Here is a 7,072-nt window from a genome sequence, read left to right on the forward strand (position 1 = left end):
CGGGAGGGTATGTGTGGCGCGAGAGAGAGCGAGAGACCTTACGTGTATTGTTGGTGCTAGCTAGCTGCGCTAACAGATATAAGGAGCTGTTTAAATGAAAACAGAGGCACACACACACACACACACACACACACACACAATATTCGTGAGAATATTTGTCATTGTTCAAATGATAATAAACATTAGCATAAAGCATATTTGTCCACTCATATGTTGATAAGAGTATTACAAACTTGAAAAATATTCCTCTAAGGTACATTTAGAACAGATCAAAAATGTGCGATTAATCGCGATTAACTATGGACAATCATGCGATTAAATATTTTAAATCAACTGACAGTCCTAATATATATATAAATAAATAAATATGAGCACACATTGTCCCACAAGCAAAAAAACCTCCTTAAAACAACAGTCAAGTGTACAGTCAACTGTCCATACAAAGACCCAGATGCCTCAACAGGCCATATCCAAATCTGTTTTTCAAAGTTTTCGAGCAAGGAACACCAAGATGTTTTCATTGTCGGGCAAATGCATCTTTGATTGTAAACTGTCGGGAAGGTGGGGGCTCTCCATCTCCAGCTGCCGTGTTTGCTACCAGCTGGGAAAACGGAATGGGGTGGTTGTGTGTTAGGTGTAGTTTAAGATGCGTGGTATTGCCTGCTTTTGTCGCTACCTTTTTTAAACAAATGCAACACACCGCCCGGCTCATTCAAGTCTGTAGGTTCGCCTCGTTGATTTGGCTTGAATCCAAAATACTGCCACATCGGAGGATCGAGATGTGTAGTTAGGTTTTGTAACCAATTCCATGTCACTTTAAATTCCCTGTGAGTAAGTCACACGTTGTCTCCCGCTTGTCGCTATATTATTAATTTGGCTGCTCCGCTGCTGCACGTGCACGCGGAGTGTCCTGACCTGGCTGTGTGTCAGCCCCGTCCCTCACAGCTCGCGTGGCCGGCAGCCACAGCTCCTAGCTAAAATGCTGGTCACATCCTTACGTAAACGGCAATTTATCGAGCTCAGAAAAGTTATCGAGTCCATTTTGATTTATCGTACGATAAGTCAATTTATCGATTATCACGACAGGGCTAGCTCAAAAATAACTCAAATGTATGCATCCCATTATGTCTGAACTGCAGACTATTTGATAACACGTTGTTGAGTCTTGTTACAGTCAGATCCATTTGTTGTAGCCTTTAGAAAAAGTCTAAACAATTACTAAACGTATATATTAAATTTTGTATATTATTTTGGCAATGCTCAAAAAAAACATATATATACAGTTTCCAGTTAGTTCCAGTTATGGGATATGCCCAATCACACATTGTTGCTTGTTTATTGCTAAATGTTAGTGGTTTTTAAATTGGAATTTGCAACAACATTTTGAAAAATAGCAGTGTCAAGTCATCAAAGCAATTCCGTTTCTTATTTGTTACCTAATTATATTCTCCATTGAAATTGTCTTTTACATAATCCTTTTCTAAGCACCTTGTGAGTTTAAAATGGAGTTTACATTAGAGTGTAGATAATGTCATTTGGGACTCTGCCATCAGCTTATGAATGCAGTATAATGGCTCTGGCTGCCCTCCAATTAGAGCTGTGTTTGCTTTTATAAACAGAGAGGAAAAAGTTAAAGTTAGTGGAGGAGACAGAAGCCATGCCAAAACAACTGTTCAAATTATTCATATTGGATAAAAAAATGGATCAATTTAAGTACATTTGTGAGGTAGAGCTTTTAGCATAGCTTCATGTTTGCCTAAAAGCTAAGAACTCCCAGAGCACAAACAAAAACAGAAAATCAGAGAATAAAAATGAGATCTGAGAGAAGCAGAGTGAGTGGGTGTGTGAGGCGGTTAGGCTGTGTGTGGAATAATCCTTTATGACATGGGACTGGCCATCTCTGGTTACCTTCTTGTACCTTTTCCCTCGGGTCGGCAAAGTCCTTTTGCATAGGAGTAAGATGTGTTGATGCTCCACAGTTTGTTGCTAGGGAGTGAATCTATATTCTGACATAAATGCGGGCAACCTAATTTAAGTGAATTGTTACTTGCAAAAAAAGAACCAGCTTCGTTTGACACCACCAATCTCTTTCTTGAGTGCAGTGCTGCTAAAAGGCACCAAAAAGTCCACTGCTGTCTTATTTTATATTATTAAAGAAACACTATTGTTCCTCACTAAAGCTAAGGTAGGCAACTTGTTTTGGAATCATTTGTGTTGTATTGTTGAGACTCTTTTTGCATCCCGACAGCAATCAATAAATCAAATGCTCTGACAGACATAAGAAGAAAAAAATCCTGTATCTGTGGTTATCGAATGACTGGAAAAAACCTGCTTACAAATTGACTCCGTGTGACACAGCTGGACACCGATACTGCAAGCTCCGCAGTGTGTCCTTTTTGAACAGCAGGAGTCTGGTTTATTTTTTTTCAGTGTCAGTGCTGAATCTGCTTTTGGTTTTTAAATGATGTACTTTTTTCACATATTTTTCTGCTGTGTTTAAAGAAGGAGTGAGGGAGCCAGGCAGGCACAGACATAGGGAGACAAAGAGCAAAATGGCTTGTTGATCAGCGAAGAAAAATAGCTTCAAAAAGGAACAGCAATTCCAGCGTTTGTTGATCAGCCCTAACAATCCTGATGGGAGCACCCTTTGTGAGGGAGGCTAGCACGGTTGAGTCAAAGCAAGAGGGTTTTGGGTTCAAACCATTCTGGGTAAATTGTCATGTTCCCCTCATGTCAGCGTGGGTTGTCTCCAGCTTCCTCCTACAGTGCACAGACATGCAGTGCGGATTAATTTCCGACTATATATTGCCAATAGCTGTGAGCGTAAACGGTACTCTGTCTCCATGGGTTCCCTTTGCCATATCTGGCGGCCAGTTCACGGAATAATTACATAGGGTATATGCTCCAGCCCCCGACCATGATTAGGATAAAGAAATAGTTTAAAGCCAAATGCCACAAAATAAAAAAATGAATTATCAGTTTAATTAAGGAATGAATAAAAGGGCATGAAAAAATTCAGATAAAAACCGAAAATGTGGTTTGATTAGTAATGGTGTTAGGCTTTCCAAGGACAAATCTAAAAGAACATGCGGATCATAACCTAATTAAAATTCAACTACAGTACCACGCTGGCATTATAACTGTAAAATATCAGTGCCCTAGAGAAATGTCTGTTTCAGAATTTCTAAACACTGTTTAAAATCACTCAGTGGGACAATGAGACTGAACTAATGTGTTATTTATTTAACAAATGTGTTAACAGTACTATTGACTTTTTCTGCATTAAAAAGTGGAAGAATAAGAAAAAATGCAAGGCACCTTGGCTTCATACAGCTCATAATCAATTAGCTGTTAGCCTAAGATACTTTGGCTCACTGTGGTCACAATGACAGATTGTGTTTAAAGTGGTGGAGCAGCGTAAATACACATCTGGTACTCAGTTCAAAATTCTGGTTGCATTTATTGGAAGTTGACCTTAGATTGTTTTGGTCATTAGTTGTACTTAACATAATCCATATTAATACTTACTATGAAATAAGCCTAAAAATTAGGCTAAATGATTAGGACCTTGAAATAAGATGAATTGTAATCGGTGGTGATGACAACATTTTGCCAGAACCCTTAGGATTCAACAATGGCCAGGTGCGTATACTGTAGGACTATACAAATATTTTTTGAAAGTATTCCTTGTATTCAGACAATATTTCCTCTCTAATGAGATTCCAGTCTAAGGGGTCTGAAAAATCCACATCCTTGTTCTGTTAAAAAATATCTATTCCAAAGTTGATAACATAGCTTCAGCAATCAAATCCATTGGGGTATCTACCAAAGTTACAGACTTTCTAATATGAAATTCTCTCTGTTTCCCCAGACAGTGTTCAATTGCTGAGCTACAGCAAAGTGGAGGGTAGTTTCAGGACTAGGAACGTTTTGGACTTCAAGACTACATCCAGACAATCCCCACTTGATTTGGACATATAGCCTTAAATAAACTTGCCCTTTTGCACAAAACGAACCATTTGTGTACCAATGTCTTACATTGGAAGTGCATTGAGAAGTATGTTACCTTTACATATCAGAACTTCACCACAAGGGAACTGAATAAAAAACAAATACATTTAAATTAAAATCAAAGCATTGACAGTAATACTTCATGAGTATGTAAGATGCCCACTTCAATTATTTGTATCCCCTTAATTAGTGATGCATGTTGTTCCTCAATCACAGTCAGTATTTTCTCTGTGTTTTGTATTCTCAAGCTAATTCTGCAGCAAAATGAGCAGGCTGACAGACAGCCTCCGTCTGTGCGACTGTAGACCCAGTATGACAGTGATGGAATTCATTAATCATTAGCAGCCTGCAAGCATCTGACCTACACCCAATATGCCAGCTGTGAGGCCTGTAAAACTGCGCCTGCTAGATAGCGCCTTCACACACGGATACCGAGATTATTGGGTTGTATAAATATAGATCTGGCAAAACGAATACAATGGTGTTTTTGGGCTTTTAGGTTTGCTTGTATCTAACATTTTTATTCTCGGTCAGACCCACCTCTGCCGTTTCAGCAGGCCATCCTTCACTTACCCTTGGCACGTGGTAATATGTAGCACAATTCGCAATGAGAGTGGCCAATCTGAGAGGAGCAGAGCAGGGACCAAGAGGGAGAAGAGGATTTTTTTTAAACGGAGCAAACCTGCCCTAAAGCAGTCCTCATAATTGAGAATGATAAGAAATTATAGAAAAACAGGCTAAACATTCAAGTGAGAAATAATGCATTTCAAATGAGGTTTTTTTTTTTACGTGCAAATCCTGCGAGTGTGTGGCGACATATCACTCGACATTCTGTTGTGTACTATGTAAAGAAAACAATAAGTCAGTGCAGTGCTTCAGGGTTGCCAAGCTACAGAACCTCAGCCATTGAAAAGACGATCCCACACAAGGTCCCTTGAGTTTTCAGAGTAACAGAGCAGCATTTCAAGTTGGAAGTGAGGATTCCAGAGACAAATGCTAGGAAGAAAACAATGGTGGTATTTGACACAACTACAGGCATGGTGTGGTAGGCTGTGCTCCAAATAAAGGACAAGATAAAACTGCAATTTCCTCCTTATGACTATAATAGAGCTGCAAGGTCCTGGATCAATAACAGTGACTAAACTGTTGCTTCACCAGGAATCTGGGGTGCAGTGATTAATTTTTTCTGCAGGAAAAAACAAGCATTTCTATTTGTGTGACAGTTAATTAGAAATACCGGTACATGTCTCCACTTGAGCCGATAGTCATTCCTAGATATGACTATGCTATGGCTCATTACAACAAGCACCCTAATTAATAATAGTAAATACATATTTCATAATTTAAATAGTCAAGGTCACAGGGGAGCTCGAGCACTCTCAGTAGCCTTGGTCTTAATTTCCCAAGAATACATTTATATGGACTAAGGGAGTGAGTGTGTATCCTCCAAAATAAGTACATGAATAAGGAATAGGACAGGTTCATTATTTTCAAAGACTAAATTATTTACTTAAACAGCTGGGATTTCTAGTTAGTAAACATTACTCAAAGAGCAATGGTGCAGTGCATTTGTTTGGGAATACTTTCAGTCACAGATTAATATACATTTGGTGCACTGCTGAGAATACATTAGCATATATACGCATGTGGGATTACCTCATTAAAAGCACAGTGCCTATGTCCATCGTAATTAAGGTATATATTCCCCAGTGTAACGCTCGTGTATGTGTACTTAATAGTGTCTACATAACAATAAAAATAGGTGCAAGGCACAGAAAAATAAGATCCAACTTTGGTTACAAAGACACCTCTTGTCATTAGGATAACATTTTTGTTCTTATTGGTCTTTCGACAGGATTCACTCAGGCTGGCAGTCGAGATGGGCTTGATATTAAGCCTCTAAGTCACTTGTCCTTTGGGCTAGAAGCTGAGATGTATTACTTGCCCAAGAAACTAACTTGTTATAAATGGGACATTTATCAAGGCTACAGTCTAACATTTTATCACTACCCTTCCAGTGCTGTCCCAAAACCAATGTAAACTGTTGCATTTCTACATAAAACCACCTGTGTGAGAGCTAGCATATTAGTTGTGATAGCTGGTAGCCGACACCGATCAGCAAAAAGATGCCTTGATTGGGGCATCCCTTATAAAAGATCCCATAAATGTGTCACTTGCTCGATCGGGCTATTTGCAAGAGCATCATTTCCCATACAAGCAGTGTAAGAAAACGTTTTTCGAGAGCACTTGTCCATGGACAAGTGAGTTTGGCAATTTACTTGTCCGAATACATTTTTCACTTGTCCATAGTTATACTTTGTGCATGCTGCACCTATTTTAAATATTATTAAATATCAACATAAAACATACAAGAATCTGGGTTACTGAAACTAAGGTAACACTTTATTGTTCAGGGCTCGACATTAAGGGCTGCCCGATGGCCCGGGGCCATCTAGTATTTAGCTCGGGCAATGAAGCCTCACCTGCTGGTTGCCCGATCGGGCAATCTATTATGCCAGTGTCATGCAGCTCGCGGATCCAGTAATGAGTGACCCGACAGTAAAACTAAACATATCTATAACTAGTTTAGGTAGTTTGAGAGGTAATTAAAATAGTTACGTGTGATATTCTAACCTTAAGTGTTTGTTTTGTCCGCTCACCGCTGCATGTGATCATGCAGAGGTGCGTGTCGACTCGTCAGCAGCAGCTGACTCTCTCTCCAGTCAGATTAGACTTCACTCGCGTTTATGTCCATATCGATCAGATCCAGCCAGTTCTAGCTAATGATATGACTACCTGCTTATTAAAAGACACCTAAACAATAAGCGTTGCTATGCAACTGGGTGAGGCCACACAGTATAGCGCAGCATTATGCATTTGTTTACATGCCCACCGGAACCCCGAGGCATTACCAACAGATCAACGCACAATCAACCCGTACAGCACATCTCTTTCTCCACATTAAGTGTTAGACATTAGAATTGACTACTCTTGTCTGTCACATAAGTGGCGCAACTGAAGCGGTATTGCGCAAAAGGGAAATTATTTTGACCGAAGAGAT

Source organism: Notothenia coriiceps, unplaced genomic scaffold (genome assembly GCF_000735185.1).
Source record: "Notothenia coriiceps isolate Sejong01 unplaced genomic scaffold, NC01 NC01_scaffold00015514, whole genome shotgun sequence".
Lineage (NCBI taxonomy): Eukaryota > Metazoa > Chordata > Actinopteri > Perciformes > Nototheniidae > Notothenia > Notothenia coriiceps.